The sequence below is a fragment of the Dromiciops gliroides genome, chromosome 4, assembly GCF_019393635.1.
Source record: "Dromiciops gliroides isolate mDroGli1 chromosome 4, mDroGli1.pri, whole genome shotgun sequence".
Taxonomy (NCBI): Eukaryota; Metazoa; Chordata; class Mammalia; order Microbiotheria; family Microbiotheriidae; genus Dromiciops; species Dromiciops gliroides.
Genome location: NC_057864.1, coordinates 454459686 through 454470064, shown reverse-complemented (window position 1 = coordinate 454470064; position 10379 = coordinate 454459686). Strand labels below are relative to the sequence as shown.

The following is a 10379-nucleotide window of genomic DNA, read 5'->3' as shown; positions in this document are numbered from 1 at the left end:
AAGTAAGGATAGATCATGTGACCTTTAGCCAGCCAAACCTTGAATTATTCAACAGAAAGAGCTAAATCCTTTTGAATTCTCCTACCAGGCTCTATCCTGTGATAAAATAATGGGACTTGACAGATACCCAGGAGCCCCCACCTGAAGTTTGATTTGGAATTGATTGAATTGGTTGAGACTGAGAGACTGAGAACCTACTTAATGATGATTAAATTGGGACCACACCTGGCTGGCCCTGAGTAGGGTGTTGTTCTCAGAAATTGAACATAGTTAAGGTTGATTAAATTGAGACCACAGGTGGCCAACCCTGATTAGAGTGTGTTCTCAGAGGCTGTGGACTGCAACATCAACAGGAGACCACTTTCAACTAATCAACTTGAAGAACCTCCCATTTTGGGGAGAAGGAGAGGAAGTAGGAAGCTGAGGCTGGTGGACTGGAGCTTCCTCTTTTGGTTTGAGACATCGGCTTGGTGTCAGAACTTCATGTGGGCAGCTAGGAAAGCTAGGATTTCCATGCTATAAGGAATCTGTTCTCAATCTTTCTCTCTCTTCACTATCTTATAATATATCTTTTAATGAATCCTTAAAAGCCTAAACTCTTGCTGAATTTATCAGTGATTTTAGCCAGCTTCCCCCCAAGACTGGGAGGGGGCAGATTAGAACCCACATTTAGATTTTTAAACAACACAATCCCATGAGACTTTCTGCTCCAAATAGAAGTTTGTTCTCACAATCCATTAAGCTTCTATCCTTTTCACATGGGCTTGAGCCTTGGCCTTTTTGGAAGAATTCAGAGGCAGATGTACTTGTGCCTTGGCACATTTGTCCCTTCAGGGAAGGGTGGTGGTCACGATTAGATGTTTGCTACACAGATCCTCTATGTGTCCCATTGTGTCTAAATGAAGGAAACCTTACAGCCTCCCAGCCCTACAACCAACAATCACTGCCTGGGCAGTCCCTCAAAGCATTAATCAGAGAAGTCTTTGGGTCCATTAACAAGAAGGTATGCTTGAGGGAAGTTATAAAGGGAAAGAACAAACAATAGGATGCAGCTGTGACCAGAAAAATAAACTTTATTTTTGCTTAGGATAAATGAGGAGGAGAAGGATAATTTGCATTCTGGGGAGGGGGGCGGTGTTGAAATAATATGAAGTAATAGACTTTGATTTTCTCCATCACTTAAGAAAAGCTGAGCAGTTCAAATCAAGAGATCGAGGAGGCTAAGGAGTGAGAGAAAAAGGGAGCAGAGTTGAAACTGCCTCTTCTCTTCTTCTTAGGTTAGGGCACCAGGTCAGCAGCAGCCCCCTGAGCTGCCACAGCAGCCCCCAGAGCTCCCACAGCAGTCCCCAGACTGCTGGCTGTGCCCACTGCCACTGTCACAGCAGTCAGACCTCTGGTGTCTGCGCCTGTGGGATCTTCTGTGATGGGAAAAGAGGTGGCAGCCGCCCCCTGAGCTGCAGCATCCCCCAGAGCTGCAGCATCCCCCAGAGCTGGACCCACAGCATCCCCCAGAGCTGCAGCATCCTCCAGAGCTAGAGCCACAGCAGGAAGAGACAGGAGGAGGGCATGGAGCCTGGGGAGGGCACTTGGGGGGACACTTGGGAGGACACTTGGGTGGACATTTAGGGGTCTGGCATTTAGGTGGGCATTTGGGTGGGCACTTTGGGGCCTGGCACTGCTGCTGGCTTTGTTGGCAGGACATCTTGATGGCACTTCAGTAAACCTGAAAGAGAATATAGGAATTTTTCAATTGGATTAAAGTGAGCCTTAAAAATCTTTTTTCACCTGGAATTGATCCACAATGTGATGGTGAATTTTGCCTAGAAGACATTAATATCCAGAAAAAAATGCTTAATAAAATTATTCCTGTATTGAAATGCATTTAGTTTGGAATTTATGTTGAAGGAAATTGCATTTTACATCAATCCAGGAGATGATTAACATTTTCTCTATCTCTGTCTCTGTCTGTTTCTCTTTCTGCATCTTTCCCCTCGCTCTGTCTCTATATGTTCATATATGTATACTTATATACCTGTTAGCAATTGTAGAAGTAGGAAAAGTATATAGAGCCTTAAAAGTTGAATAGTATAATCTGTCACATGGAAGAGAGAGGATGACTTCCCTTAACATCCTGAGGACACCTTTTGAATTCCAGTCCATGAAAGTTTCCAGAAACTCAGATCATTGTTCCTCCTTTCCACTACCCTCACAGAGACACCAGACCCTTTTCTGCCTCTTTTCTGAGGACATTGCCACTTATTGTCTACTAATTAATCTAGGCCAAATGCAATGTACAAGCGTCTGTATTTCACCAGCTAGTGTACTTCTCACTCAGTTTAACTCTTTCCTCCTCCTCAGCCCCTCTATCTATCTTCCTTCATCCCCAAATCCACTTCTCTTCCTTCTTCTCTCTCTCCCTGCTTTGCCCCTCCTCCAACACCTGCTCAAACCTATCCTGGGGTTCCCAACCAGACACTCACCCTGATCACAGACACGGAAAGGAACTCTCTGCTGAAGAACCAGAGTGTGTGAGAAGCCAGAGGCAGGGACACCTTTTATAGGGCATCCCAGGCTGAGCCATTGGCAGGACACCCAGCTCTCTAGGAGGAAGAGTGACTTACTCAACTCAGAGCATGTGTCAGATAATTCCTGCCATTCTCTAAACTGACAAACATTGACATGTGTCAGCACGTGGATCACTGAGTTGTTAAAGGATGTTGAAAGATCTCTAGTTTGCTTGTCCCATTTTATAGATGAAGATACTGAGGCTCAGAGAGGCAAAAGTCTTGTACAAAGTCACAGAAGTGGTAAGTGTATTTTCCAGGGCTTAAATCACAGTCCCCTCAAATGAAATCCATGTTCTTTTCATTGGGCTATTCCAAGGCATACCTGACGCAACTGCTGGAGCAAGAGGGATCCAGATAGTGCTTTCAGTTGGACATATTCATTATAAAGACTGGGAACCCTCAGCTCAAATAGAAATTTAAGGAAGTGCCATGAAAGCTTGTCGTTAGGGAAACGCTCTAGCGCCTTTAGTCACTGAGCCTCTCTCCACTTCTAGACATTTCCATGTGACTCATGCCCTGTTGTCCTGTATGAGATGCAGGGTAGGACAGTGGGAAAAGCATGTAAGTTGGAGTCTCAGGACCTCAATTCAAATCCTTACTCTGCCTTTTGTTACCTGGGTGTAAGGGCAAGTCACTTCAACTCCCAAGATTGGGATTCCTTGTCTATAAAAGGAAGAGATTGGAGTGTATGATCTCTAAGATCTTTCATCTTTACAGCTATAACCTGATGGTTTTCCCCTGGACCATTTCACTTTGTCCTTAGCTTTACCAAGAGTTATTTTAGCTCCACTCCTACACATAATCACCCCTCAACAGAGACCTTTCAACCCTGCTCCATCAAATTTCTCTCCCAGGTCTAAGACACATTTCTCCCCTAATCCCCACAATTCTTTTTTTCAAAGGGCAACTCAAAAATTGGGAGTAAGTAGACACGCATCCATCCATCAAATGATCCATTCATTCATTCACCCATCTATTTATTCATTCAGCTATTAGTTGAGAACAAAGTTCTCTGCTAAAAGCTTCTGAGGAAAAAAATGATGAATGAGACACAGTTCCTGTTCTCAGTAATATTACTGATAATAGCACCTAAAATTTATCTTCCCCATTAAGATTTGCTAAGTGCTTTACTTTTACTATCTCATTCGATCCTCAGTACAATGCTGGGAGCTGGGGGCTATGATTTTCCCCACTGTGCAGCTGAGGACACTGAGTTTGAGGAAGACTAAGTGACTTGCCCAGGGTCACACAGCCAAAAAGCTTCTGGGGCAGGACTTCAATTCAGATTCTGTATTCTAATCAAGGGATAACAAATTCATCAACACTTATAATTCATAAGACTCAATGCTATAGGATGTCAGGGCAGTGAGAGATATTTCTGTCTGGTTCACCAGGAGCATCTGCGTGGATGAGGTTGCCTCTGATGGAGGAAGGATAGGAATGATTCGTACTTTACTCTTAGAGTAATATATCGTCTGTTTTTGTCCCTGCCATCATCACCTTTATGCCCTCTCTCCATAAATGTCTCCTAAGAACTATGATCATCTTTTCCCTTCATAACATGCTGCTTCCTGATCCATAGAGAAATATTTCTTAATGCTTCTTAGGTTATTACATACCTGTGACCTTGACAAGGCTTTGGAACATCTTGGGATAGATAGATCTTCTTCATCTCCAAGCATGAAATCATCCTTCACATCAATCAATCACTTGTTCATTATCTCTATCTGTTTCTAACTTTGTCTCTCTATCTCTTTCTGTCTCTGACTGTCTGTCTCTCTGTCTATATCTGATACAATGTCACATAAAAACCTCACAGTAAATAATGAATAAGGCAGAAAACTTCCATCCTCTTTCTTCTACATGCTCTGGAGAATATCTTTCCACCTAAAGGAAGGTAGAAAAGGAAGCTCAGGACAGGATACACTTTCACTCTTGGGTCAAACTAATATGTTGCACTGGCAAGTTCTGTTCCAAATTATTCATTGATTTTTTAAAAAACTCATGTTGTGTATAAATGGTCATCAAAGAGTGTTTTTGAATAAAAGAACTGGTCTGGCAGCCCCATGGATGGAGAATTACCTGATTGTATCCAGAGGATAGACATGTGACTGTGATTGCTCTGAGTAGGGACATAGGGGGCATGGATTTTAAGAAAAACTGGTATACAAAAACCTAAATTTGCCAGTTATGTGCATTATGCACAATGAAAAAGAATTTTAAATAAAATTACAAGTGTTCTCCCCCAATATAAAGGAATTCACAATCTGATTCCTTAAAAAAGAGATTCTCCTGCTCATCAAAACAAAGATCCATTTTAATTAGGAGTGTGTGTTTACATTTAATGTAGCATTATACTATAGCAAAATCCTGGGAGATAAAATCAGGGGATTTGGGTTAGAGACCTGGCTCTGCTATTTATTCCCTGCGAGACCTTGTTTAAATCACTTAAATTTTCAGAATCTCAATGTATTCACATGTAAAGTGAGGAGATTGGATTTGATGATGTCTGAGCTCCTTTCTAGCTGTAAATTCATCATCTTTTGGTCTCATTATTTGAAGCGAGTTACACCTGGGGATATCTCTGTATGAAGGTTTCTGTATTCTGCTGGCTTCAGCAATGATGCCAATACTCATGGTGTTGACGATGATAAAGTTATTGATGATCAGGTGAGATAAAGGATGTACTTGGGCTTTGTAAACTTCAAAGGTGCCTTTCTATGATGAAGAAGATAACAATGATAATGATGAGAGCAGGAAAGGATCCAGTCATGCTTGTCATCTCATCTCTCCTCCCCACTAGTCAACTACAATTTTAGACACTCAATACAAAGCCCATGACTTGGAACCTAAGGGGAGTTTTAAGACTCCCTGTACTTCTCCTTACCCAAAATAGACTAGTGCTGGAAATGGGGTTCAGTGGTTAGGTCATATGCATTCTGTCAGTTTGGAGGGGATAGTTTGGGTAGTTCCTCTGTGTCCTTGTGATGTCAGGGGTGAGGAATGAGTTCCTCAGGTTCCTATTTGGGAATAGGAGAGACATGGGGCTTCATAGAGGCTAGAAGGCTCAGAATAGAAAGGGTTAGGCAGTAGGTATAGGGCTCTGTCAATAGAAATACTTGTCAATAATAGGAAAGTTTGACACGACTAGGTGGAGGGAAGGAGAAAGCTTCTGATTCTGTTGCCCAAATAGCTAGGAAGAGTTGTTCATTTTAATGAACCCCTTCTCCCTCTGCTGGAGGGAGTGGGGCTGATCCCATCATATGTAGTGTATAAAACATAGTGCTGAACTTGGAATCAGGAAGACCTGGAGTTAAATCCTCTCATTTTTGTGTGATTTGGGGTAAGTCACTGACTTTGCTCAGTCTCAGTGTTGTCATCTGTGAAACAGGGCTAATGGCCCTTACCTCACAGAGTCGTTGTGAAGAGCATATGAGATCATGGAGGTAGAGTGCTTTCAACCTTAATTCACCATAGAAATGCTAGGAAGATGATGATGATGAGATGAGATCAGTATGAAGGAGTCATACAATCTGTCCAGATCCCTCTTTCTGTTCAGAGCCCTGTGTTTGGGAGAGGGTCTTTCCCTCAGCATTCCTCAATTCAAAAGAGGGGCAGCTGGCCACCCGGGCCATCTTTACCTACACCTGTGTGTTCAAGGGAAACAGAGGAATGCCCCCAGAATTGTCATCCAGAACCTATTATGAATGACTTGTGCTCTATTGCAGTATCTCACAAGCCCTACCCCTTCCCCTGTCTACTTGGGAACTCTTTACTTTAGGGGTTGGGATCTTTGGATTTCTCTTTCTTGTGTCTGCCTGGTCTCACTCTCTTCCTCCATCTATCAAATCTCAATCCCCCTGGTCTTGGCTTCCCTGGTGAGTATTGTTCCCTTATTGTTGTTTTGTATATTTTAACTAGAACTAGTCATCCCTCTAGTTATGAGGGTGTCTTTTTGTTGGTTGCTCCGTTTCCTTCAGGAAACTTCAGTTGGTACTTGTTTTTAATTTTTCAATTTTTAATTTTTTGGGGGGCCACGAGGGTTAAGTGACTTGCCCAGGGTCACACAGCTAGTAAGTGTCAAGTGTCTGATGTCAAATTTGAACTCAGGTCCTCCTGAATCCAGGACCAGTGCTTTATTCACTGTGCCACCTAGCTGCCCATTGGTACTTGTTTTTAATAGATTTAATTCTAATTTTAAAATTAAAAAAACCTTTCAAACTATTATCTTTCCTCTTCACATCCCTTGCATTGAAGAAAAAAGGAAATAAAAAGAAGGCTGATTATTATTCATTCACTATAAAATCTGAATTTAGGTACTAAGCAAAAGTGAGTGAAAGAATTAATGTTTCATTCTAGTAGGGCAGTCGTAGTGGTATCCCATTGAGAGAAGGGGCTATGAGTGATACTGTAGGGTTAGGTGACCTCTGAGCAAACTTCTAGCCCTCTCATTAGCCAAGTAAGCCTTCATGGCCAGGGCTGGTGCTGTTGGTTTATAGCAAAGAATCAGGAAGCTGTCTTAGTGGTCAGGATTTGCAAACTCATAACATCATGATTGCCATGTTTTTTGTGAGGCAATTGGGGTTAAGTGATTTGCCCAGGGTCACACAGCTAGTAAATGTCAAGTGTCTGAGGCCGGATTTGAACTCAGGTCCTCCTGGACCAGGGCCAGTGCTCTATCCACTGCGCCACCTAGCTGCCCCAGTGGTCAGGATTTGAAGAGTGGAACTAAGACTCCTCTGTTTTCCACTGAAATGTCTCTCTTCCCTCTGCATTGGCTTCATGGCCTCATGGGGTCACAGAATGTTAGAGTTCCAAAGGACCCCAGTGACCATCCTGGCCAATTCATACACAAAAGCACTCCCTATTCTAGCACACCTGACTCGTGATCATCCAGTCTCTGCTTATAATTCCACCTTTGGGGATGTGATACTTGTAGGTGAAAACAATCTTTGGCTGTTGGATTTGTGCTGGTTTTGAGTTCTGGGGACCTGGGTTTAAATGTGGATCCTGACACAGCTTCTGTAATCTTCATGGGTAAGTCATCTTATCTCTCCGGACTTCAATTTCCCAATCTGTCAAATGTGGATGTCAACATTTGTTCTACATATAATGTTTTAGAAAGGAAATGATTGTGTAAAAGCTAAACCTCCATGGAAATGTTTCACTGCTGCTACCATTAGGCAATTAGGTGACACAGTGACTAGAGTCCTAGATTTGCAATTTAAAAGGTCTGAGTACAAATCCTGCCTCAGATACTATTTCACCTTGGCCAAGTCAACTAGGCTCTCTCAGCTTCAGTTTCCTCTTCTGTAAGTTGAGGTTCATGTTTTTTGTTTTTCCTTTGGTGAGGCAAGTGGGATTAAGTGACTTGCCCAGGGTCACACAGCTAGTAAGTGCTAAGTGTCTGAGGCCGGATTTGAACTCAGGTCCTCCTGAATCCAGGACCGGTGTTCTATCCGCTGCACCACCTAGCTGTCCCTGTAAGTTGAGGTTTATAATAGCACCCAACAGACAGGGTTAGTGTGAAGATCAAAAGAGATAACATATGTAAAGCAATGTGCAAATCTTAAAGTCCTATTTAAATGTTACCTACTACTATTGTAATTATTAATCACCACTTAGCAGTGCCTGGTACAGAGTAGACACTTGATAAATGCTTATTGATAGATTGTTAATAATAAAATTCAAATACACAAGGAAAATAAAAATTATCAATTGTTATTAATTATTTGCTTATTTTATGATAATCAAGTCATATGATCATGAATTTATAACTGTTAGAGGGGACTGGGATTGGCCATTGAAAATCCAGTCTTGATGCTAAGTGAAGTGAGCAGACCTAGGGGAATATTGTACACAGAAAGAGCAACATTGTGTGATGATCAGCTGGGATAGACTCGGCTCTTCTCAGTAGTGTAATGATCCAAGACACATCCAAAGGACTCATAATGGAAAGTGTTCTCCACATCCAGAAAAAAGAACTGTGGATTCTGAATGCAGATTGAACCAGACTGTTCCTACTTTTGTTTTTGTTTCTTTGTTTTTTTGAGATTTTCCTCTCGTAATCTGATTCTTCTTTCACAACATGACTAATGCGGAAATGTTTATGTGATTGTACATATATAAGCTGTATCAGATTGTTTGCTGTCTTGTGGAGGAGGGAGGGAAGGGAGGGAAGGAGAAAAATTTGGAACTCAAAATCTCATGAAAACAAATGTTGAAAACTATCTTTACATGTAACTGGACTGGAAAATAATAAAATACTTTTATCATTTAAAAAAGAAAATCCAGTCCTTCTAAGCATGTGTAGAAGACTTTTTAGAAATATAAGCATTTATTAACTACCTACTATCTACCAGGCATTGTGCCAAGCACTTTACAAATATTATCTCATCTGTTCCTCACAACTCAGTGAACAGTCTGGTTCAATCTGCATTCAGAATCCACAGTTCTTTTTTCTGGATGTGGAGGTGCCATTATTAACCCTATTTTGTAGCTGAAAAAAACCCACCACAAGCAGATAGAGGTTAAGTGACTAGCCTGGACCACATAGCATCTTTTCAATTGGCTTAACCACTTAAAGAAAAGAGCATTTTTAGTGGATACTAGACTATGAACTGTTTATTCTTACAAAGGCTATAGTAACCAGATGATTCATCCTTCTTTCCTGCCTTCCTATATTTAAACATAAAGGGAAGGAATGATGTAAGTCTGTGGGTGGGGAAAAGGCTTCTTTATCTGGGAAATCAATATGTGACCCTTAAATATGGATATCTGTTCTTATGTTTTTCTTTACTTTTGTTTTTTTTTTTTTTTAGCTCAGATCCAACATGAAGGAATATCACAGTAAGCTGTGGCCTTATAAGTTTCAAGTTCTAGGAGACATAGTCCTTGGTAGATTGAATAGACAGCCAGCCATGTGAAGAGCAAAGTTCTACTTAGCTCAACTCGCCAGGGTATCAAAAAAAGCCATAAGGGAGGGACAATAATTCTTTCATCAACTGTGCTACACTAAGAAGTGAATTTAGTGAAGGTGAATACTTTGTAGCAACTACTTTAAGGATGAGTTCACTCTTTTAATAGTCCCAGGGGTTACAGGGATGAGTAGACCCCCAGGTGTTGGGATTGGAGGAAATGTTTCTACTTCTGTTCTTGCTATTTGTTGTTCACTCATTTCATTCATGTCTGATTATTCAGGACTCCAGTTCTGGGGTTTTTTCAAAGATAATAGGATGCCATTTCCTTCTATAATTCATTTTATAAATGAGGAAACTGAGGCAAACAGGGTTTAGTGACTTGCCCAAGGTTGCACAGACAGTAAGCATCTGAGGCCAAATTTCGAATCATGAAATGAGTCTTTTGGATGCCAGGCCCGGCACTCTATTCACTGGGCAACCTAACGGCCCCTAGCTGCTATATTTTCTCATTAAACCCTTTACTAAAAGCTAATTGATGTTAATTTATTAAGTAATACTGTGGTACTAATTGTTGGAAGGTATCAATCATGTAAGGGAGATATAGTTACTAGAAATTAATATTTAAAAGAACACACTAAAATAGCGACTATAGTGAACAGATACCCAGAATCCTGTAGAGGTACCCCTAGAACACATAGGGGAGATGAAACCTTGCTCCCATTATTTCCCAAACACCAGTATTATGGTGAGCTGCCCAATTAACTCTCCCCATACTAAATTTGGCCCTTACAAGGTTGTTTCCCCACCTGATTAGCCTCTCTCCTTTTCATCTGGGCTTGGGCCTTGCCCTTTCCCCAGGAACTAAGAACCAGTTGCACCTGTGCCTTGGCAC

The 10379-nt window shown here is 41.5% G+C and overlaps 1 pseudogene; it reads right to left on the bottom strand.

Moving 5' to 3' along the window:
• Positions 1-1291: 1291 nt before the first annotated feature.
• LOC122755262 lies at positions 1292-2566 on the bottom strand (annotated as a pseudogene).
• Positions 2567-10379: the final 7813 nt, after the last annotated feature.